The sequence below is a fragment of the Dasypus novemcinctus genome, chromosome 4 (assembly GCF_030445035.2).
Source record: "Dasypus novemcinctus isolate mDasNov1 chromosome 4, mDasNov1.1.hap2, whole genome shotgun sequence".
Taxonomy (NCBI): Eukaryota; Metazoa; Chordata; class Mammalia; order Cingulata; family Dasypodidae; genus Dasypus; species Dasypus novemcinctus.
In genome coordinates, this window is record NC_080676.1 from 84,051,327 (window position 1) to 84,076,620 (window position 25,294).

Below are 25,294 nucleotides of genomic sequence, written 5' to 3' on the forward strand. Positions count from 1 at the left end.
GAACTCCAGGAAAGGATGGTGGTAAGAATTGGGCCTGATCTCAAAACACCAGGTGAATGAATTTCCATTTATTCTGAAGGCACTAGGGACCATCCAAGCATTTCTGAGCAAGCAACTGGCATATCAGATTGGTATTGTCTGCGGCAGTATGACAGATAGAGTTAAGGAAGATATATATATATAGATAGATAGATAGATAGATAGATAGATATAGATATATACACACACACACATACGCGCACACACACATATATATATTTATATATAAATATAAATAAGGTAAGGTTCCCCCCTTACCAGTGGTACAACAGAAATACAGGTGTCCTGAGACTCAGTACTTAACCACATTTGCATCCCATAACTTTCAAACTACTGGTTACATACATGAATTAACAATAAGCAAAACCTCTTCTGTCCCTCTGTGTTCTCTGAAACACTTTAGTGCTATGGTGTTAAGCAACATTTGGGTAATTAATGCATGTCTGCTGTCATAATGCAGAGATTCTGCCAGAATGTATGTGGGAGAGTATAGATGAATTAAGCACATTTATATCTCCAGAAAAATTGAGGGGTAATGTCAAAATATAACATCACTGAGTAAAATTTACCTTTTTAATTTTTTCTCTAATTATTAGACAAATTTCAGACTGGGATATATATCTGAATTTGAGACAGATTAGGGTTATTTATTTATATCTAATTTCAATTAGAATGTATGAAATTGTCATTTCTAATATAAATATGACTTGATATGGATATTACCATAGCTTTGAAATATGACATACTTTCTTCCAGACCCATCTAAACAATGAACTAAGTTAAAACAAGTTTAAGAGTCCAAAGAAAATATTTTGGTATGAGTGTTACAGTGCAGCTCTTACTCTTATAAGGCAGCAAGTTGGCTCTACCACCAATGAGACCCGAAAAGCTTCTCCACCTGGCCTGCTCTCCTTTTTTCATCTTTGGAGAATGGGCGCAGTGAGGGCAGATCCTATAGGGAAGGGCTTACTGCTTTCTAGGGTTTGTAGCTGTGCTGTGGTTGTGTGGCCCCAGGGGCTGCTGGGTTGAAAACATGGAAGAGCACCTCGAGGCAGGTGATGTTCAAAAGTACACTCAGGAAGGTCTAGGAGCAGTAGCAAGTAGGTAAGAGAAACTACAACGTTGGCATTATTACTCAGCTCTTTGTTGTCATTGCTATTTAATTAAACTTTGTTCTACAGATTCCTATTGTGGGATAGGGAAACACTATCTACTTGGCCATTTTGTGAAGTGTGGCCCCAATAACTGTTCTCAAATCATCTTGTGGGCATCTCTCCCAGAGAGGCACCCATTCCTTTCCTTTCTATTCTAGGTAGAGTGCAGAAGAGCAAACCAATCTTGCCAATTACTTCTTAAGGTGAGCGAGGTACAGGCCTGCATGAGTATGAGGTCATGCTCTCTAGTCAGTAGAGAAAGAGATCAGCTGAATTGGACTGCAGGAGCAGGGAAGGATTGAGGGGAAGGCTTGCTATGTTTATATTCCAGAGATCTCTACTCTAATAGCTACTGTTAGATTCCTACAGATTAGCTCCTACAAATTAGCATGATAACATTACCCAGACTCCTTTGCAGTTGTTTTCTTTCAAGGATCGGTATGACTGAGGTTAGAGAATGTAATACATGAAGAAAAAGAGAAGGAATATTACCATATTTAATATTGTTTGCAGAGAAATTGACATCGTTTATGGAGCAGAGGAATATAATGCAATTTGCACTTGCATCCCTGCTGAAAAGAGAAGGGGTAGAGCCTGGGGGAGCAGGAGCTGAGAGAGATGAAACACAATAGTTATGGAGATGTATCTGCTAAAGGGTCAACTACCACAGCACCTCCAACTCTCAGGCCTAGCAGAGAATAAAGCCAGGTTAGTTACCTGTAAAAACCAGGAGTGTGATCAGAATTGCATTTCAGTGAAATTAAACTTGGGACGATTCTTAGATAATAGATACATCAATGTGTGAGAAAAGACCTTCATCATAGGGCCTGATCTGTGGCATGTACAAAATCAGAATCGCTGGTGAAGAACACTAGGGAAAAGCATGGGAATTGCCTTCACTCTGTAATGCACATACCAATTGCTATAATATTGAAGAAAATATTCATAAATGCCTTTTCCTTCTGCTTCTTTATGCTTCATCACCCTTTCCCCATTTGTGGTTTATACATGGAATAAAGGAAACTGTAGAAGGCAGATGGCAAGGGGTGAGGATATTTCCTAGAGAGTATTGCATAGTGGTTAAGTGGCAGGTCTTTAACGTCAGGTAACTGAATTCACTCCTGGTTCAGTCTTTTGCTAGTTAAATTAGTTCAGTCAAGTTTCTTAATTTCTTTTTGCTTCATCTGTAGAGTGGGGAGGCTTGTTTTATTATTGAAAAGTTATTAAAAGAATAAAGGTGTTTTAAATGATGGCAGGAAGGAAGAGAATAGAAGTTCAGTTGCCACGAAGCAGGGAGAGATAGACATACCAGAAAACAAACTAAATAGATTAGTTTGGTGTTTTGTTTTGTTTTGTTTTTTTGAGGGGTGGACAATGCATTTTAAAAAGCACAGTTGGAATTAAATAAACATTGGTATAAATCATGTTGATAGGTAAGTGATACAGGCAAAACCATGAGGAAAGGTTTAGTAAAATACTGTTGTAATACAGTTATTCCTTCCACATCGCTGGGGTTATGGGTATGGTGGCCTGAGATCAGGAAAATCCACAAAAATGTTTTTGCACGGGCCAAACGTTTTTTTGTTTTGTTTTTGAAATTTTCAAACCAGCCTTTGCTGGCCTGAAAATCCATAGGGGTAAAAATCCTTCACCTTAATTTACCTTTAGGGTATCATATAAGGACTTAACCCATTACTTGTATGATGCCAGAGTCTACCAGAATTCCACTTTTGTAACAATCCTGCACCCCAGATAATGTTGCAATTTCTTGGGGAGGGAGATGCAGATCTTGAGTTTCTGCAAATGCTTTGAACTCATTATTGTAGCTGTAGCAGAGGCTTCATAGATTTCTATTTTTTTTTTTCTGGATACGCTTTACCGTGGGCTCAACACCCTAACGGCAGCCAACCTCAGCAGCCCTTTAGCCTAAAAGAAGCACATATCTAACATTTCTACTTTTTCCATCAGGATCATCACTTTCCTCTGTTTCTTGGTAGCACTTCCCAAGCTACTAGGAACACTAAGCTTGGGAACCATAATTTTAATAGAGGTGATGGCATTTAAGCAACACAAGATATTTGGAACTCGAGATGCAAAGATCACCGTGAGATATCATGTGCGAGATTGCCATAAACATGCTTGGCATCCCCAAACAGTGCGTAGAACCATTGTTTTTTTACTACGATTTAATTTTTAGAAAATAAAATGTAGCTGTACATTTATGTTATTAAATAAATACATATGCAAGGTAATATACGTAATGGTACATACATTTTATGCAATTCTGAATTTCTAAACTTTCTTTATCTCTGCGGGCCTCTGTGTGTCATTTGCGACTTCCTCAAAACTCCCCCAAAATTCTCATTGAATTTCTTTTGCCAACCTGCAGTATATTGAAACTGTGATGGGAAAATTCTGATGTGGAAGGGATAAGTGTATGTTTAAAATCCTGGATAGTAACTTTTGTGCTTATTTTGTTTAGTGAGAAATTACTAAAGGACTAGAAGTAGAAATATTTACAATGCAGCTAAGATAAGTGGTTTGTCATTTAATCATTTGTGGAACCTAGTGAATAAAAGTAAATAATAAATATGTAAAAATTATGGAGTTTGAATAAAGGAATAATCTCATTCAGTCTATCAGAGGAACTGAGGAAGAAGGTGGAAATAAAGATAAGGCAGAATGTAAAATAAAAGGAAGGGGAAAGTTTTGAGACCAGTTTGTTTCCATAACTGGCCAAGCAAATGCTTCTTCCCTATGATCTTTAATTTTGAAATAAAATGTTACTAAGACCTCAGAAAGGTAAATACATTTTCCAGGTGAAGAATTTTTTTTTAATTGTCCCATGCAAAATATTTACATTTACATATAAATTCCACAGGTTACTATTAGAAAAAGTGGTGGAAAGAACTTATGTCCAAGAGTCATTCCCCATTTTTGGCTTATAGATGAAACAAAAGAAAAATGTGGAAGACAGATGGTAAGGGATGAGAAAGTTTCCTAGAAACAGCATTGCACACAGTGATCAACTGAGGTAAATTGTACAAAAGGTTTTTTTTGGTAAATTATGAAGTATCATGTAAGTATAAGACTATCTTTATTATGTTTAGAGTATCTTAGAGTACTTAAGTATATGATAGCATTCATTCATTCATTCTTACAGTTTCAGCACTACTGTATGTTCCATATAGTATCTCCTACCTGATTGAGGATTGACCTTGCCCCTGCTTCTTTCTCAAACATCCCTCCTCCTAAATCCCTAGATTCATGCTGAGTTTTGTTTGATATAACCTTGAATGCTGCCAGCCTTGAGCGCATCTTGTTTTGAGAAAAGAGTACATACCAAGATCCTTTCTCAAAACTTGCTCACAGCCTCTGGCATTTAGCCACTTTTGTTCCCCAACCGTATTTAATCTGTAGAGCAGTTGCCATAAGTGTGAACATAGTCAAATGAACTTCTTGCCATCTCGCTGCCTGTAACAAGGTAGCTGCAGCTCTCTGTAAATATGTTCCCCTAATAAATGCCTTTGGCCTGGCGCTTAATACTTCTTTCTTTGGAATCACAACTGGCTCCTTTGTAGGGTGGGTTAGGCAGTCCTGGCTGGGTCTTCCCCTATTTCTTCTTTTGGGATGAGTCCTGATGCTGGCTCGCAAATCATTCTTAATGTGCCCAACATAGATATTGACTGGAAGTAGAGTTGCTATACTTATATTATCACTCAGGCTCACCATATTCATGTAGATAATATAGGCCTGACCAAATTCTGCCTTTTTGTGACATTTCTATAGGGCGCTTCCTTTAATTGAAAAATAAAATGCAGTTATAACTCAACAGCCCCAACAAATGAAAATCTATTTATTTTTATTTTTTCAGGCCTAAGAGTTATATCTATTCCAAAGCAGTAGATTATACCAATAAATAATTAATGATTACTTAACAAGAGTTTAGAACTTTCCTGACATTATTTTGATTACATTAGGTTCAAAGGTGATTTTCTGAGGAAGCATGAATGGCATTTACCTGAGGTAGCAATGATTCATTTTTGTCTGTTTTTATAAAAGCTTTTGTTTCATTATCATGAAGTAAAAAATGGAGCCAGAAGAAAATCAAAACAAATCTAATTTCAGAATGCCTGAAGCTTTGATTAAACTATCTTAGGGATGATAGGTCCATTTAGTACTTACATTATATTATTTATTTATGATTTTGATTTATGTGAAACTTCCAATGGAAGTTCTCTGGTGAAAACCACCCTTCCAGGGATAATATTCATGAATCAGCACTGAATTGTTTGCTTCTTACACTGTAGTCCTGGATTCTTGTAGCTATATTCTTCAGAAGAGACTTAAAACCCAGGGTTGAATGTGGGTGGTGGTGGAAGATCCCAAAACATTTTTGAGAAAGTGCAGGGTTATCTTCAATGCTTGGCCATTTTCCAATTTGGACACATTCTTCTATATATTTCCAAGCACCCTGGGAGGAGATTTGGTTTAAATTGTTGATGTTCCCCACAATTGTTAAGCAGCTACCCCATTAAGTTGCCTTATGGAAAAATTCTGATTGAAAACTAAGAAAGGATTACAGCATTGGAAGGGGGAAGAAAAAAAGAATAACAAAAATGAAGAAAGTAGTAGGGATGCTGTTAGAGTGTATGGTAAAGAGTTTCTTAAGGCTGATGTTCATATTCATTTGGAAGGCAGTAATGACCTGGGTTATTTCCGAAAATCTTGTTTTCTTTTCTTTTGTGGCAGTTACCCAAGGCTCCATGGAGCAGTAAAATTCTTAGCCCCAGGTAAAAGGGATTCTTCCATGAGTCTCATGCTTTATAAAGTCCTCACTGGCTACCTCTCCTCAAGGGGCAAAGAATCTTTGGAGAAAGGGATATGCCCACCCACCCAGGACTTGTACCACTCCTAGACTCTTATCCAGGTTTACATGTCTCCAAAATCCCCTGCTCAGATATCCCTGAGCCTCTATGCAGGGTCGGTGTGAAACTGTTCTCTGGATCTGTTCTTTCAAGAGCAGACTGCACAATTAGTGGGCACATCTCTAGGCTAGATGGGTAGCCAAGGGAAACTTGTTAACATGGGGGTAGACAAAGCTTGGGTGTACAGCCCGAGGTGACCAAATGGATTTGGGTCTCCTCGACATGTATGACCCAGCTGGGGGTGAAAAGAAAAGGGAAGAGTCAGGGGCCAGCATTGTTTCAAGCTTTCTCTCCTTGTGATACTGTGCTCTGCTTCATAGTTCCAAGTAGTCTTAGAATTCTAAATTTTAACTTGGCCTAACAGGTCATTACGTAGGTATATTGTGAAAGTGGGAAAAGAGTGTGTATTTTTATTATCAACTTGTTATCTTGATTCATAACTTTCAAATATGTAGTCCTATGGCATGTAGGCATCCATTTGCCCCAGGTGCTGGAACAAAGACCAGTCTATCATGTGGTCACATTGTCTCCCAGCCTTTCTCTCTCTTTTCATTGAAAATAATCTTGGCACTGCAACATTATTAAAACTTCATCATTTCACTGCAATGACAACCTAAAGAAAAAAAAAAAACCTGAAAAAAAAAAAAGGCTGCTCAGTTTCACAGTTTTACTAAACCCCCCCAGGGATGTTTGACTCAGAGGGCTGTCCCTGTCCTGTGAGCACAGGGGTTCTACAGATGTGATATCAGATAAGAACGCAAATGACACTTTCTTCCAAACGTGGTCCCCTATACTATTTTCTCCCCAAAATTAGCAATAAAAAATGGTGTTATGAACAGAGCTGCTTCTGATAGATTTTGGGTAATGAATAATAGATTGGCATTGACTTGTAAAATCTCAACCTGGTTGAGGCTGGAATTCATGTCATCAGACTTCATTAAGCCTGTGTTCCCCACTTTTGACATCTCCCTGTTGCTTTGTTACTTTTACCTGGTAAGTCTTTTCTCTCAGAAAATCCCACAGACTCTATAGCTTAACTTAAATGACTTTCAGACTTCTGTCCCCAATTCTTTAAAAAAAAAAATTATATATAAATTTTATAAATTTATATAAACTTTAACATTTATAAAAGTTATATGTGAAAAATTAAATTACATATGAATTTTTGTATATGTAGCCCCCTTTTCCTCTTTTACCTTAAGTTCACAGCAAAGCAAAGAAGCTGCAGCTGAGATTATCCAAGAGAAAATTAAAATAATAGCTAGCAAATACTGGGCTCTGAATATGAACAGACATAGACTAAGCACTATTATGATGTAGGTATGGTTATTATTACCATCTTACAGATGAGGAAATTGAGGCTTAAATAGTTTAACACCCAAGCTCATAAGAAACAAAGTGGAATTCAAATCCAGGCATTCTCACTCTGGAGCATACTCAATCACTCCACGCTGGGCCATGGGCATGTCTGATTATCTCTGCTTTTGGCTTCACTAGTATCTTCAGTAACTTCAGCCTGTCATTTCTATTAGCTATTACTGGTCTCAGGAGAATTGAAGCCTTGCAGATATGAGCGGAGTCATTGAGCTTCAGTATTATCATTTTTCCAGCCCTATTATGGTCCCTTTCCAGACTAAATTAAAATATACCAGCCTCTAGTTTACCACCCTTCAGAAAGGTCAATATTTTGGCCAGGAAATATAGTTGTGGTGGGCTAGACTTGGAGGTCACAGAATATGTCTGATTGCTTTATTTATTCTCCAGATTTTTGACTAAGAAAAGCCAGTGTTCAAAGATAAGAAGAGCCACATATACATATTTTTCTTCACCACAAGTGAGAGTGTGGAAATGTGAAATACAATGTAATCCTGTTCTTCCACTAGTACCTGGGTACAGATTCCCTTGTCTTTTGTTTTTGTTTTTGTTTTTTTAAGGAGGAACTGGGAATTAAACCTGGGACCTCATACATGGGAACCAGGAACTCAACCACTGAGCTGCACTGCTCCTCAGCTTTGCCTGTTTTCTGCTGGGATTTGTTGAAAGTCATCCACTGGCTCTTGGTTACATAAGGACAAGTATAGTGTATGGAAAAGTACTTTGTATTTCTATAATATTTTAGAGTTTTCAATACATATTCACATCCATTTAATAACTAAGGGTGTTATATAGCAAATTTACTATTTGATACCTTTGAGGAACTTGAATCTTTAAAACTCTTAACTCACCTCAAAATCAAATGAATGAAACAAATATCTTGAAAAACCTTGAAGTTGACACATATCTTCTTCTCAAACTGAGCAAACTCTAATGCCAAAAAATTATTCCTTGCTGTCTTAGCTGCCTTTCTAAATGCAGTCACCCTAACACTTGCCTCACTCACCAGTTCACGTCTAATTGTTTTCATTTTCTAGAGTGCATTGGCCTGGCCTCAGCCAAAACAGCAGATATACACTGGGGCTATAATGTGGTTTTGCTCATCTCTCAACCCTTCTATGATAAGTCTAGTAGCTTCTATCATACATTGATAACAGCTTCATTTATCAAATGGCCACTGAAAGGAACTCAGTCCTTGTTCTCAGAGTGGGTGGGATGAAAGGCAAAAACTCTCAGTGTTCATTGTGGATGTTAAAATAGAATACAGTTCAGTAACATTCAATGGCAGATAGGAAAGGTATAAATTCCCTGAGCAGAAAGTGTTTTCTTCTTCCTCTAGATATTGGGACTACTTTTTGGCTCATTTGGTTTGCAGCATACAAGCCTTGATGCCTGGGTAGTAATTGGAGGCTAAGAATAAAGTGAGAGATTAGAGTGCTCATGGAGAGGAAGGGAGAGTCCAAGTTCAGTTAAGCTGAGGACCTTTATAAGGTCTCCATACACTGCTGAGAGAGGCCAAAGGGAAATGTCATCTACAGTGGTGCTGATGCCGAGGGCTGCTAGGAGCTGGGTCTGGGTCTGGTCATCAGTGTGCAGGTGGTGCAAGTCCCTCCTGATGCCTTTTCAGCCTGCTGAGATGCTGTTTACTACTATGTCCCTAGGTTTCCCTGTTCTGCCCCAAATTATGTTTCCTCTGGCTAGGAAACACGTCTTTGCAGTAATGTTGCAAACTGAGCATAAAACTGAAGGCCAAAGAAAGCTAAAGTTTTTCTACGTTGGAATTTTGAGTGTGCCAGGTACTGAAGGGTAGGGAGTCCAGTCCTGTTTGACAGATGCAGGGTTTACCTCCAAGTATGATAAGATGCAGTGCAGCATCTTTAAGGTCAGGGTAAGTATCTTGATCATGGTTGACCCCCCATGCCTAGTAAAGTGCACCCACTAAGCATCAGTAGAAATTTACTGAATAAATAAAGGAATGAAAGAATGAGGAATAAATGATTAAATACATGAAGAGACCAGGTAATGACCACCTTCCACGGCATTAGATTGAAACTGTTCTTGATAGAATGAGAAAACGTAGTACAGGAAAATCGGATCTGTGCAAGGCATTTTAATGATTTTATCAAGGATGACTACCAGCGAACTACTGGATTTTTTTTAAATCTTGAAAACTATAATGTCAAGACAATGGCAGAACAGGGCTTAATTAAAAAATCTTCTATGTTTATACAACATTTTAGAAATGTGTCTATTGTATACTACAACTGCTTTTTTTCCCCCTTTAATTAAGATGGCAAAAACAAATTCACCATGAAGTGATGTTTAAATGCTTTTTGTTGTTGTTCTCTTTTTCAGGTAAGTGAAAACACATCTCCTGAAGTGTTCTGCAGAAACTGCACAGGTGGCAGAATTCTCTTAGAAGAAAGAGGAAGGCAGGGATCCTTGCAATGGTAATATCTCAGCTGTTCCATATACACGGAAAGTGTTTCACGTGGCCAGCAAGGCTATAGTTTGCCCTTGTGCTGTTACGGCTGTTTATTGCATTATAACTTAATCTGGCTTGAACCTCAAGGTCTGTGAGAACTGTGTGCTTTTGTGTATCTGAATTTGATAACCACTCATAACCAATCCACTGCTTCTACCTCCCACCTTCAGCAGAAAGCTCATTATACATGAATTGCTTAAAATTGAAATGTACTCTAAACAGATCTGACAATAATGAACATAAATACTTTAGTCTAAATAGCACATATATTTGTAACCCTGTTTTCTTTTCATAACTCTCTTCCTCTTGAATATGAAGGGCTTTATTGTGCATCTTAATGACAGAATTATCTGTTTAAAATATATTTGTAGCCAGTTAGATTTCCAGTCTAGCTTACAAGTCAGTTGAAATGTACTGTAGATATTAGTGGTTATACAATCTAGGTTAGCTTTTCCAAACTGGTTCCTTGAGAACTGGTGACTGACAAAATACTTCCTCTCAACTTTCTAACTCCTATTTATAGTAGGAAGTCTGGAAACACTTCACATGAAAACAGAAGCAAGGGAAGTAAATACACCAAAATATTAACTGGAAGGTTTATGTGATTATATTATTGCATCAGATTTTAGAAATTTAATTTACTAAATGCATCCAATTGTTCAAAGACTGAATATATACCCCCAAATTAAGGTATTTGTTCTAATCCTCAACAGTGAAATCTGTTGTAATGAGTTAGTATCTGGGAAATTCCCATTATAATTCTTTTTAAATAACCTTTCTTTTTATATCTAAAGGAAATCACTTATTTGCTGGGTAATTATTTACATCTGGTTTCTTAGGAAAGACTAAAATGTGTCTTTAGCATCCTGCAAAGTTACCAATACAATGATCAGTACATTTTAATATTCTTATACATGGACACATTTTTTTACATACTGTCTGTATGTAAATATGCATAATTAAATGTAAATCAACCTATTACCAAACAAGTATTTGCCAAGTGTTAGTAATAAGTAAAGAAAATTCAAATCTAATAAGAAGTAGACTCTGCTCTCAAGAGTTTAGCATTTTTTGGAGGAGGTAAGTAGAAAAGTTAAAGGCATAAACCATTATTCAAATTTGAGAAACTATTAAATTGTTATTTTCCAGTTCCTTGTGTCTTAAGGAGTATCTGATAATTTTTTATATGAATGATCTTAGGGCTTTCTTCCCTTGATTATTCCTAAAGCTGGGCCCAGATAGAAGAATGTGAAAGAAGAGGGAAGGGAGGGAGAATCAGTAAAACCAAGTACACAGAAGAGAGAGATAGTTGGAAAATTCAACTCCTCAAGATCTCTCTCTCCATTGGAGTCTTCCTTTCACTTTTCAAATCTTGTTCATAGTCTGAAGATGCCTCGATAAATCTCTCCTTTCCTCTGTCTGTAAGAATCTATTATCTATGTTTCTATTATAAATAGACAGAGTTATCTTTCGATAACCAGCATTTTGGGAAGAAACAAGTTAATAATATGGAAAGCATATATAACTCTCTAATTTTAATTAATTAAGCATGTATACATACCTGGTCTCATTTTCCAAATGATTTGAGAGGCTCAAATGGTAAACTACAATCCTGCCTCTCCACATGGTAGTTGAAAGACTCAGAATGCCAATGTTGTGGCTTTAGTTGACTTGAGGAACTCTGCTCCAAGCAGGATGATCTGTGATGTTACATAATTTGTTCAATTAATTAAATTTAAAAATATAGTTTAGAACCCACAGAACCCTGTGTTTGATTAATTGATGGACAGAAAGATAAGTTAGTAAAATACAGCTCCTGCCTTCAAGGACTTTACAGCTTAGAGCTCTACCGGTTTCTTTTGCTTGATCATCTGGTGTTTCAACCTTTAGTCATTTAACTGATAACCACATTTCATGCCCCTTTCACAGAACAAGAAAGGAAGGTCACTCTTTTAGCACAGGAGTTCTTCCTTTGAAGGTCAGGTTGAACTGGATTTTACTGAACTGGGTTAGATGAGATATTTATGTTATCAGTATTAGTTGTATACTGTATTTTGGCTTCTTCACTAACTGTTATAATCAGGATGTGACAATTATAGTACTTTTTATCAGGTCTGATAATCATACCATGACATTTTTATGCTTCATTCACTGTTATGATTTGAACAGCTCCTTGCCAAACACTGGTTTACAGAGTTTTAATACTGTGTCACGGTATTATGAAAACAAGGTAGAGAAGTAACATGATTGTATGCAGAACTTGGAATGTTGCAGTAATTTATTGATTATTACCATGACATCTAAAATAAAGACTGTGTAATTATAACATAAGATGACAAAACCAAGAAAGTCATAACATTGGATGACAGTTGATACAAATTGTTTAGACTTAGAGTTTTCAAGGATTTGTTAATGGAGGAAAATTAAGAAAAAAGGTTTCTTTATCTGAATATGCACTCTAGAAACTGCAAGATCTTGTTTTTCTTTTATCTCACCCAGAATTCCTGCTTTCCTGGTGTACTCCCTCCTTTATTTTCTGTTTATGATTTGGTTGATAGTCTTATTTCAAGTACTTTTTGCATTCAAAGTAGAATAGCTATTTGAGCTCATTGCATGAAATCATAATTCCAAAATCAGTAAGAATTCATTGTTCCAAGCCTGCATGGACTTCCTTAGAAGTTGGGGCAATAAACTTTACGTATTTGAATCTGGCTACTTTAATATCAACACATACTAATTTAGGAATTTACCATACCAGTATGTGAAAATTTTCTAGTTTTCAGTTTATGCTTTGAAAGCATTAGCCTCCTTCTCAAAGAAAAAAATAAACTCTTCTAGCAAGTGAAGTAAATGCAAAAACCAAGCTGATATAGTCCAAAGGCTGCTTGCAGCGTCCAGTTCAGATACAATTTTCAAAGAATGAATTTTAATGCACACATCCATATTAGCACAGGATCAGATTCCTAACAAATCGATTGGACATGCAAAAAGAGTCTGTGTCCTAGATTTAAAGTCATTACATAGTCTTAAACACAGCTGCACAGCAAATCTTTCATTCTGGATGGACATGAGAAAATTGAATGGTTATGAAGGTGATTGGCTGGTGGATTTCCTACAATACAATTTTCAGTAATGACAAATGTAATGAAATCACTATTGCATTATTTAGCGAGAGAATGTCTGTCCTATTTTGTATAACCATCAATGGCAACTTAAGTGTGCACAGGAATATGAATGCACAAATATTTAAATGGATCCAGAGGTGCCCATGATTCTTTGGTTGAGGGGAGGTAGATGCCCCCAGCTCTGCTGCTGTCCTTACCTGGTCAAGGATGAAGATAATTCTATAATATATGTTTTAACTTTATCCTGTTTTCTCCCTATCATTCCTGAATTCTGGCTTCTTATTACTTTTAATCATTTCCTGGAAATATCCCTTCCAGTTGAGTAGATGATGCATTTCTTTCTTAATTTTAAATATTTTCTTTTTAGTATAAAGGAATACTTGCTCACAAGCATTACACATTCAAATTTGTACATATGTAAACTACTGAGTGTATGCCACTGTTTCATTGGACTATGTAGATATTAAGGAGGAAAACAATATTTTGTTAACTTTTATGCCTTGTGAGGGTTGGGGCATAACGATGTACATAAATTTTGCCAAATGGAGTTCTAATTAAGAATATTTGTAAAAGACAGTGACCCCAGAAGTGATTATTTTTCTTGTGAAATTCAGTCTTAGTACCTAGGTCTCTTTTCCAGGAAAATGTATTATAACTGTCTAGTTTTGATGTATAGCTTTATATTTGCCACTTATGATTACTTATGTGGTAGTGGTGGTGAAGGGAGCATGAATAAGAAATCTGTGTGATTACAAATTATCAAATTGCCAATCATCGTGCAAAAGTAAACAAGCAGGTTAGCAGTTTATGGCCTTACAGAAGCCTGTGCAAATCCCCGGAAAATTGTTTAGGAGCTGGAGGTCTTCTCTACCAAGGTTGAAAGTTTTCCTGATTAAACCAAATAGTCAGGTAAACAAAGTAAAATAAAAAAAGAAAGAAAGAACGAGCTACCATACAGGTCAATGTAATTGTAGCAGGGATATATACATCCATTTCCTTTTTAGCAAGAAAGGCCTTTTCTGAGCAGTGAATGTAATTAGTTAATAAATAACTCTAGTTGAGTGCCTTAAACAACTTAGAGTCAGGCAGTTAGAAAAGAGTTGTTTGGGCATTCTATCCAGGAGATACACTGAGAGTTAGCCAACAGAAGCCAATTCTTTAATTTGTGTTACAAATCTAAGTCAACACCTGATAGCTTGTTTATAGAAAATGATAAGAAGTTAAGAGCTCTTGGGGAGTATGTCTGTGGAATGATTATTATTATTATTTTTTACTCTGAATGTTAGCAGATATTTATTTATTTTCTGTCATTAAAAATTATAAAAACAATATTATGAGTAATAATTTGGTCAATAAAATTATAGAATAGATTTTGAACTTCTTTCAGAATTGATTTAGACTTAACAAGATGTAGTGACATATTTAAAATGAAAAACAATTTAGTCCTCTTCAATAAATGCTTATTGAGTTCCTATTATATGCCAGGCACTATACCAAGGATAGAAAGATGAATAAGGTCCCTGTCTTTGAGGAACTTATATTCTGGAAAGGGACTGCCAGGTAAACAGATAATTTTAATGTTGCTATTTCTATTCTATGAAATACAGGGAGAGAGGTACATAGGCATTCATTTAGGGTTACAACGGAGGAGAGGACCTTGGACCAGCCTGAATGGCAGGGAAAGCCTCTTAGGTTTTGGAAGAAATTCTGAGCTTCATCTGGCAGGGAAGGGGAGCACAGGATGCTCCAGGCAGAGAAAGGAATAGCATATGCACGTGTTTAATTGCCCAATTATACTACACATCATAAATAAAATCCATAGAATGACTGTCATAGCCTACTCTATTACTTTCATCCTCTTGCTTCTCCAGCTGTTCTTTACTTTCAGTATTTCTGCTGGGTGTTAGAGGAAGACAGCAAAGGGAAGGAAGTAGAAAATGAAGAAGGGTGGCTTGCTATGTTCTTGGATAATCTCCCTGGTAGTGTTCAGTTTCTTTATTCTTTCAGAATAGTAGGGATGGAGCAGGAGCTGTTGATTTAAACCGTGTCCACTTTAAAAACCTCTCCCAACAGGGAAGCAGCTGTGGCTCAATCAGTTCACGTCTACCATATGGGAGGCCCTGGGTTCGCATCCCGGGGCCTCTTTGTGAAGGCAGGCTGCCCATACGCCTGCCTGCAAGCACCCCAGAATGCCGCCCAGCCCACAAGAGCCGCGGAAAGCCACCTCAGCAAGGTGATGCAACAAAAAATGGAAGACAAGTAAAAACACAGAAGAGTGTGCAGTGAATGGACACAGAGAGCAGAAAACAAGCAAGCCATAAGGGGAAAAGGAGAAATAAATAAAAATAAATACAGACACACAGAAGAACACACAGCAAATGGACACAGAGAGCAGACAGCAAGCAAGCCACATGGGGGGCGGGGGGAGAATTAAAAAACACAAAACCCTCCCAACATACACACACAGACACATATACTCACTTTCAAAAGGTAGAAGATTCTACTGAGTCCTCCTCAACCTTTCTTTTTATTTTATTGCTTTCATTTTAACTTAGGACAATACTCATGTAAATAAATTTTGTTATTTAATGGAGTACTTAACAAAAATTGGACACAGAGTCTTTCACATTAGGTGTAATATTTCATTTAATCTTTACAACAGCCAGAAGAGGCAAATCCTACTTTCCCTTTTCCATACCTGAGAAAGCAGAGGCACAGAGAGGTTAAGTAATTTCCCCATATTTGTTCATCCTGTATGTTGTGGAGTCAGTTATTGAACTCAGGCCACCTGACTCAGGGGCTGTTGTTTTAACCCTGGTTCAATACTAGCCCTTGTCTGGCATTCATGCTATAAATATTTAATATGTCTATAAAATGTAAGACCCTTGTGTGGATTTTTTTAATGGCTTACAACATTTTATAGAATTTAGTGCACCCTCAGTTCATTATTTCATTTTGATCCTCAACACAATCCTATTAGGTAGGTCAGCTGGAGAGCAAAACTTTAAAGTGAGAAAATGAAGACTCAGAGGGTTTGAGTCGATCATTGCCTCACAATTAAGAAGCAACAAGGCTCAAACCCTAGTCTTTTGATTCTAGACCAGAGTTATTGTTTCAGCCCAGTAAAACAGGCAATGCGAGAACTATCATTAAAACATATGGGGAAAAATGATTACTTAAGTGAATTATACAAAAATCACAGGCTGAATTACTGAAAAATCCAGCACTAGAGCCAGATCTCTAAATAGCTATTCCAGTCCTTTACTCAATAATATCTGAAAACCTTGAGCAGATTTTGCGACAGTTAGTATTTTCATTGCTGATAATGAAACAGTCCCAATAGCTCATTTGGTATGAGTGAAGTAGAAAGATGATGCTCCAAGTCACTCTGAAAGTAAAGTGAGAGCAATAGTAGAAGTTTGTCTATGGTAAAGCTGTTTAAAGTTATTATCTATTATAGCTTTTTATATAGGTGTATGAACAGCATGAAGCATTACTTTGCGTCTATCTCCAAAGACAGATGTACACACTTACAGCTGATTATATATGGTGATGAGAAGTGTACTATTTACTACTAACATCGCTAAGGACCTAGTCCCGTACAAATTCCTATTTTTCTTCTGCTGAACTAAATCCTCTTTGGGTGATTAAAGAGTCACAAGAACAAAGTGGGATAAAGCACAGACTAGCTCATCCAGCTTCTCCACTTAAAATTATGTCATGGTGGGAAATCATTTAAACTCTTCTTGGTCAGAGTTTCCTCATTTTTAATATGCTAAGAGTCATTCATAACTAACAGGGCATGTAAAATACTTTGTTTACCATGTAATAGCTGCTCAGTTAAAAGTTAAAATGTGCTAAGAGTCATTCTTAACTAATAGGGCATGTAAAATACTTTGCTTACCATGTAATAGTTGCTCAGTTAACAGTAATAATAAATTATTACAGGCACTAAATATTTATTTAAATGAATCTATTCAGTAATTTCAACCCTTATTATTTTGCAGTTGATCATTTTATTTTTAGAAGCCATAAGTCACTATTATGTACCCTCCTTCAGAGTTTATTATCCCAAGCAAATAATATGGTGTGATAAACACACACAGGTGTGATATCAGACATGTATGGGTATGAAATTTGACCCTGTCACTGATTTGCTCTTTTTCTATGAGTATGACATTTAACTTCTCTGAATCTCAGTTTTCTCAGTTGAGGTGAGAATGACACTTGTGGTGATATATGATTGTTGTGAAAATTAGATGGGATGAAGTGTAAGAAATACCTAGTGCACCATATGGCTAATGGTAGGGTTTCAGCATAGATAAGTGACTTTTCCTTTCCTGCATACCTAGTGCCTCCATGCTCTAGTCCTTTATCCTTTTAACCAAACCATATTATAGGCCTTTTAATCATAACAATATATATTAATAAATAACTGAGTGATATCTCAAGTAACATAGTCTATAGGGCAGGAGGAGACTATAACAATAATTAAAGCCTTAAAAGAGACAGCTGGAGCTTGGCTTACTTTGACTCTGTACTCCTGTCATACCAGACAACTCACTGTTTCACTCCTCTTTCCAGTCACCAAAACTCTGGAGTATGGTATTTTATTAGTCAGCATTCTCTAAGGAAACACAACTGACAGGATATGCATATATTATTATGTAAATATTATGAGATTTTAAAAAATAGGAGTTGGTTCATGTGACTGTGGGGATGGGCAAGTCCAAATTCTGTAAGGCAAGGCACAAGCTGGGAACTCTGACAAAAAGGTTTTTCAGTGAATTTCCTGGGAGAAGCTGGCTGGCTGAAGTAGAGATGAAAATTTTCCCTTCTGAGTGCTGAAATCACTAGTTCTTCCTGTAAGGCCTTCAACATATTGGATGTAGTGATCTCCTCAGTTGACTGTAGGTGTGATCAGTCATAGATGCAATCAACTTATTAATGATTTATCCATGAAATATCCTCACAGTAACAATGGTTGACCAAACAACTGGACACCATAACCTGGCCAAGCTGACACATGAACTTAACCATCACAGGTACCCCACCTTCTCAGAATGGACATTCCATTTTTCTCTTCCTGTGACTTCCTTCTCCTTTACTGTGACACTTTTTAAATGGTACCTACCTAGAATGTATTGCAATTACACACACACAAATCACTGAATTTAAATATGTATATTTTTTACTTTTAAAGAAGCTTTAGGTTATATAAAGCTGCTTCAAAAATACAGGAGATTCCCATATACCCCACCCCTCCCCCTGCCACACTTTCCCACATTAACAGCATCTTTCATTAGTGTGGTACATTTGTTACAATTGATGAACACATAGTGAAGCATTGCTGTTAACTATAGTTTACATTATAGTTTATACTCTGCCCGGAACATTTTGTAGGTTATGAAAAAAGTATAATGGCCTGAATTTTAAAGCTACCCGAACTTAACCACATTTGAGACCAATAATTGTAAATGTATTACATAACCAAAAAAAATTCCAAACATCATTAACATCATTTAGTTCTTTCTCAGAGACTCAGAATGGTCATTATGGACCTGGTTTTTCGACAGTATGGTGAAAGACTGTCAGCCACCACCTCTGCTCATACATTACCTGTCTCAGACAGTTTTTGACCTTTTCTGGTTTGCTTCTACTAATCTATCAGAGACTGAGAAGCCAGATAACTAAGGTCTAAAAGAATGGCATATTTAAAAAGTCAATAAGGTTCCACATGAATTCCTAAAAGCTTTAATACGGCTTTGGGGTAGATATTTTTGGCTTCGCTGGGGCCTTTATCAGAGACTTCTGACAATCTGGGCCTTTTGGGGATAAGTGGGGAGTAACTATTTTTTCTCATTTTTAAAAATTGAAGTATATCATTCATACATGAAAGGAACTGTATTTTAATTGGTTAATGTCTATTTTATGGAAACAGACTGAAAATGTAGATGTACCTAGAATTTAAATGAAAAGGTAAGCACAAACTCTTACCTACATTATTTAAAATATAATTTGATATAAAAACATTCTGTTTATATCCAGCTTTTCCATTATGGAGTTGTGAGGTAAAAAACATATAAGAACAATAAGCAAATTGCTAGATTATCCTCTGCTTATATTTCAAATAAACCAGCTAATTGTTTATTTATTTGCCTGATAGTTGTTGCCTTGATTATAGGTCATTAGTGACCGTTAATAAGTGAAATTGTGTTTTCATTTCCCAAAGCAATTTTGAATTCCATAAATCCAGCAGTTCTCATTAAAGATGTTCAGTTTTACGCAAACTTGATCAACAGCTATGATCAAGGCCTAGAGTCCAACTTTAAAAGTAATGTGGAAAAAAAATATTAGTAATGTGGAACCTTTAGAACAAAACAACAAAGATATAATTCTCTTATTGTTTTCCCTCATGAATTTATTTGTCTCTAAGTGTGTTACTTGCAGGCTTAAAAATTAAGGAAAGTATAAAGATATATTTGCTATTCACTGAGAATAGTAATAATAATTTGTATGTACATAAACACTTTATGATTCACAAAATATTTTAATAATTATCATGTGATACACAACATTGCCCTATGATATTATTGGCTATTATTCCCATTTCTTACAAGGCAACAAGGAAGATGAAAGCATTAAGTAAATTCTCTAGACAAAATATGTTAAAATCTCGTGGCTCCTCTACTGATTGGCCATGTGACCTGGACATCTGAATTGACATTCTGAGCCTTATTCTTACCTCTTCTTAGAAATGAAGCTAAGGATAAATTTATTTTAGGATGGGAAGAACTAAATAAAGGCCTCTGTGTAAAGTAGCTGGCACATCATAGGCACTCAGTTGATAGGCTTTCTATTCCTTTCTTCTCCATGAAACCCTGTTTTCTAGTTTCATAAAGATTTCCACATTTGTAAATGAAGACAAAGCATTAAATTGTTTTATAAATTTCTGTTTCCCCAGATGAATTCAGAAAACTAACAAGATTTTAAAAATATGTTGAGCTTTTGTAAAACCTACTCTGGTAAATGAATATCTTAGATTTGGCAAGACATTTTTCTATGAATTATTTAAATCAGTTTAACTGACTTTGTGGCAACACTGAACCATTTTCACAATTCCAATTCATATTAATTTACAGAAATAGTGTGTGAAATGAAATAGCACTCTGGTGGGTGTCAGAAACTCTTCATTTGAATCATGAGCCATGTCACTAACTGTGTGACTCTGAGCAAGTTACTTGACTTGTCTGGGTTTCATTTTTCCCCATCTATAACATGTAAAAGTTCAATTCTAAAATTTCTAAGGCCTTTAGGAGCTGTTAGGAGATAAAATTCCCAAAGTGTATCCTACAGAACAGAAATTTGGCCTTCTCAATTTTTCTAAATCAAACCTATATTTTGAAATATAATGAAAATATGAGCCTGTGTATGTAGGGGAACCCACCCAGATGATGTAATCTACATATGCACATAAGGATTTGGACTTTCAGTATTCCAATATTTCCCTGCCCTCTACTGCAGAGTCAAGAGAATTCCAAAATAATTTGGGAGTGATGAGTATTTTCTAAATCCAGTGAAACCTCCTTTCAAAGAAACTCTTCCTTTGTGAGGAAACTTAGATAGTGGAATAGCTTGTGAGTGAGAAGATCCTGCTTTTGAGTTCTATCTGCCCTTTAATACATTGTGAATTGGACAAGTAACTTAACTTCTCCAAGTGTACATTCCCTCATTTATACAATGGAGATAATATTACCTATCTCACACCTTCATTGTGGGTACAAATACATTAAGGGATGTGAAAACGACTTGTAATAGTATAACGTTCTATGTAAATAGAAATCATTATTAAGAGTCTGCTCACTAAATAGTTCTAAAATTATTAAATATATTAAATTACTCTCATTTTATATCTCCTAAAATATCAAGCATGAAAAAACAAGAATAACCATAGAATTGTAGGCCTGGAAGGACTCAAAATCAGTTTTACCCATGATTTAATTTTTCACATGAAAATGTTAAAGTATAGAGGAGGTTTATGAAGTTTCTCAGCTGCACAGCTGCCAGAGATAAAGCCAGTGCTCTAAGCTGATTCCTCTGACTGGGAGTTCATTTCTTCCCCACACTGACTCTGTGTGTTACTAAGTACACTTTCCCCTGCATCATTTTTGTAATTTGTCAAATACTTCAACCATTAGAGAAAAATCACTCTTATTTAAAGAGAAGATCATCACTGTCCTTGGAAATGTCACTGCTTTTTTTTCCTTTGGTTATTTTCAAATTTGGTTTCTTTGTTTCTGTCATTAAACAAAGTTAATTCCATTTTTCTCACTTTCTCTATTTCTTGACTAGTGCTTTGTTTTCTGTTCTTTCCCACTCTTTTTGGTGCTAAATTATAGTTGTATGCTCTGGATATTTCTGTGTATTACATATTTTTTTCTCAATTTATAATAAAGCAAAAATGGAATGGACTTTGAAAGTAGAGTCTAGCTGGGCTATTTATCAGCTATGTATATTGTATTTCCTTAATCTAGTTAGCTATTTATAATATAAAGATGTACAATGTATAGTCAGTGGATAATTCAGTTATAAATAAGTCACATAGAATTTCCATTTCCTAACTGTAGTTAAAAGAACATAATGGTAACAGCTAAGGTTTTGATAAGCATAAACTGCTGCTTAAGAAACGTGGGCTGATTTTTAAAACATTTATCTGATGGTAAAGATTGTGACTATTGAAGTATATGAGTATCAGATACTCTTTTTTTTTTTTTAATACAATTAAGAGGATTTTGACAGAAAGACTTTTTCCTCCATGGAAATGTGGGATCAGATAGACTCCCCCATATTTTCAATAGTTTGATTACATGTGGCCTAAAAACAAATCTTTCCATTTCTCTCTCCACTGAAAATTTGCTGGGTCACAACTCTCATTTTTCCACATGGAAATATGAACAGCTTATAATAATATTCTTAGAAATGCACATGATATTTCAGCAAATACCTCTTCATTAATAGGTGAAAATTTCCTACTAAAATAATTTATTTTACTAAGAGTAGATTATATTTCAAAGACTTATAAGGGTAGCACATTAATAAAAAAGTATCACTAGATCTATTTTCTGATTTCCCTTTCAAAACTAACCCAGCTATGTAGCTTAAGCAAGGCAACTAATCTCTCAGAACATCATATTTATAATGTGCAAAATTAGACGATATTACTTGTTTGAAGCCCTTATAAGACTACCTTTATGGACTTCATACTAGGACCTAATTCCATGAGATTCTAACTCATGACCGGGAGACAATGAATCATTTCAATAGAATGTGAATAAAATAATTTCTTTCTCCAAATTATTGCTGCTAACTCACACTTGAGCAAAAGGAAAGTTCTTTTTTTCAAGTAAGAAGCAATACCATTTTGTTGAGTTTGCAGATGTGGGAAATGACCACTGATATTAATTCATGTTTTCTTCTGAAGGTTAATTACCTCAGGTCAGTGGAATGTAGTGAACCTTATTATCTGTCTTAGTTTGGATTACTGGAGAAACATATTATGACAAAGAAATTTCTTTGCAGATTTATTGGGGAGCATTCTCATCACAGAACTATACCTGTGATGTGTGAGGGACTTAAGACAAGGCAGAGGCAGAAGCTGACCTTTGATGTAATTGCAACAAAGGCCTCAGTCCCTTCTACATGAAGCTCTGGAGCTAAGGTGGCATTTCAGGGTTGTCCCAATTGAGGCAAGGAATAGAAGGAGCCCAATGTAACCAAATGCTACTAAGTAACTTGTTAGTCTCCTCAAGGAATGGTGCCATTTCAGCAACTCAGCACTGGTCTCTGTGGATGGTAATTTGGACATTTGGCAGCAACAATAGCTAGATCAGACTTGGTGAGTAGGAGTCCATGGTATTGAATCCATTCACAGTCTCCATTCCTGCCACTAAGGCTTCTCCATTCACTCACACATTGTTCCAGCACTGGGATGGCCAATGACAGACATGACTATTGTCTAGTAAATGGCTCAGTTTATTTATTTATTTTAATTTTTTTAGTGTCCCATCCTTGGTAGATGCACTTTGGTAAATGTTATTATGTGATTCAAACTTCTGCACACTCTGTGGACTTTCAGAAATCTATCCATATGCTTCTCCAGATGTTCTTGAACCAAATCTTTCAATCATTCTTAAAGACCCCTGATCAACCAACTAAGGCATTCACAGCTGTCTTTGAGTCCCAGTATATATTTTATCTCAAAACAGTTTTATTTCCACGTAAAATGGGTAATGAAGTGTACCTCTCAAACTTCTGCCCAAAAAGTGAATTTTCCCTCATGTCTTTCTTATAGATCCACCCCTAAATGGGACTGTAATGGAATAGCAGTCCATCTTCAGCTTGAACACATATATTGAGGTGTCCCATCCATGAAGCAAACTCACCATCAGCTGATGATAAATGACTCTGTTACCACCTCATGCAGTCATAAGTGTGAACTGAAGAAGGGTTCTCTTTCAACACATGGGTCTAAACGACCTGTTCCACAGCTTATGTGTACTCTGTCATTTGTGTCTGATTCTAGATTTATCACTTTAATTGTGTGATGAATTATTGCTGAATCCACCCTACCTTATGACTTGGTAGGTTTGACAGAACCCAGCTCATGATGGGCACCTCTAGCCAATATTCATTCATTTAATATCTCACCACTTGACACTGGATTTCTATAAGGGATCAAGAGTTTTTCAAACAGTATTTGATTCTTTGCTGTAGATAGCATAATCTTGCTCTAGAATCCTTAGGATCTATATTATACCCTCCTATCAAGGCTTACCATAAGCTTCATAAATGTCCTATAGACACAATGAATTCCATAGGGTATGATGGGTCATGTGGTCCGAGTGGCATAGTTGCCTGCACTGCAACCACGATCTACTACAGAGTACTTTCCTACTCTGATCCCCTCTCATAGCTGGCAGCCTTCTACATCACTCAGTAAATAGTTCAGAACAGTTTTTTAAAGTGTAAATATTCTGTGATCTGAAACCAAAAAGACTTACCAAGCGTTATTCTTACTTAGTGCTGAGAGTTGCATGATGCTATAATTTGTCTTTTCTTTTGGAAAGGATGTCCTGATATGCCCAAGATGACTGGGTCCCTAAAAAACATGACTGATAAAACAGGTCCCTGAATATTTTCAGTTCATATGTCTTGTCAAAACCTCCATCAATTTTTGCTTATTGGGTTCATTTAAAATAATGTTCTCAATAGAGGGTACCAATATGATCTTCTGTGAAATGTCTCAATGTTCCAAATCTCTTTGGGGTGTACTGTGGCAAAGGATGGAAGATTTTATATAGCTTTAAGGCAAGACCGTAGTATTCTTCTTTGTCCTACATGAATGTGAGCTACTTCTGCTCCTCCTTCCTGATAGGGATGAAACAAACACAACCACTAGACCAGCGGCTACATACCATGTACCTGGCTGCATATGATGTATCTGAGGCAATTAAATTGGCTCTAACAAAGATACTTCATCTGACCCATCAGCTGCAATTGAGGCTAACACTTAATTGTTTTGGTAGTTCGAAGTAGTCCTGTTTTTCATAGGGTCAGACTGGTGAATAAATGACCCTAACTCTGCCATTTTCCACATTATGCAATATTGTTTATAATTTTCCATTTTGGATAAGGAAGGGGTAGTTTCAGAGGCTTTCCTACTGTGATAGCTGTGAGCATCAAATCAAGGAACTTATGTGGAGTTTTACCAATGACTAGGTGTGTCCATCCTAATTGTCAGGGCCCAGTGAAATAACCACTTGGTGAATCAGTGGACACAGTAGACCCACTGTGAGCTGGCCTGGGCCAGGACTCCATTTAGTACCTGGGCCCCATATACCCTTATTCTAACTCTGGCTATTATGAAACTTAAAGTCAATTGGTAACAATGCCACCTAGAACCTTTTTCCAAGAGCCCTTGAAATGTCTGGGTATCCCATTTCCCCAGTGTATGATTACATCAATAAATGGCTCTAGCCCAAATGAAGAGGTAGTTTTGCAGGATTCATCCTCATAAACACTCAGCCTCTCTTTCAGCGAGACAGTTCCTGGTCTGAGAACTGGCTCAGGTCTATAATTGCTACTTTTCTCAGTAGCTTCCTTTAGTCTCCTGATCATACCTCCTTGATT

At 36.4% G+C, this 25,294-nt stretch overlaps 1 protein-coding gene across 2 annotated transcripts in view; it reads left to right on the forward strand.

Annotated features, from left to right (window-relative positions):
• LSAMP (limbic system associated membrane protein) overlaps positions 1–25,294 on the forward strand; it is a 1,652,779-nt gene that overhangs the window by 317,720 nt on the left and 1,309,765 nt on the right. For both annotated transcript variants that reach the window (XM_058295791.1, XM_058295790.2), the window contains exon 2: positions 9,851–9,945. The gene's annotated coding sequence lies outside the window, so the exon portion shown is untranslated. The remainder of the gene's footprint in view (positions 1–9,850; positions 9,946–25,294) is intronic.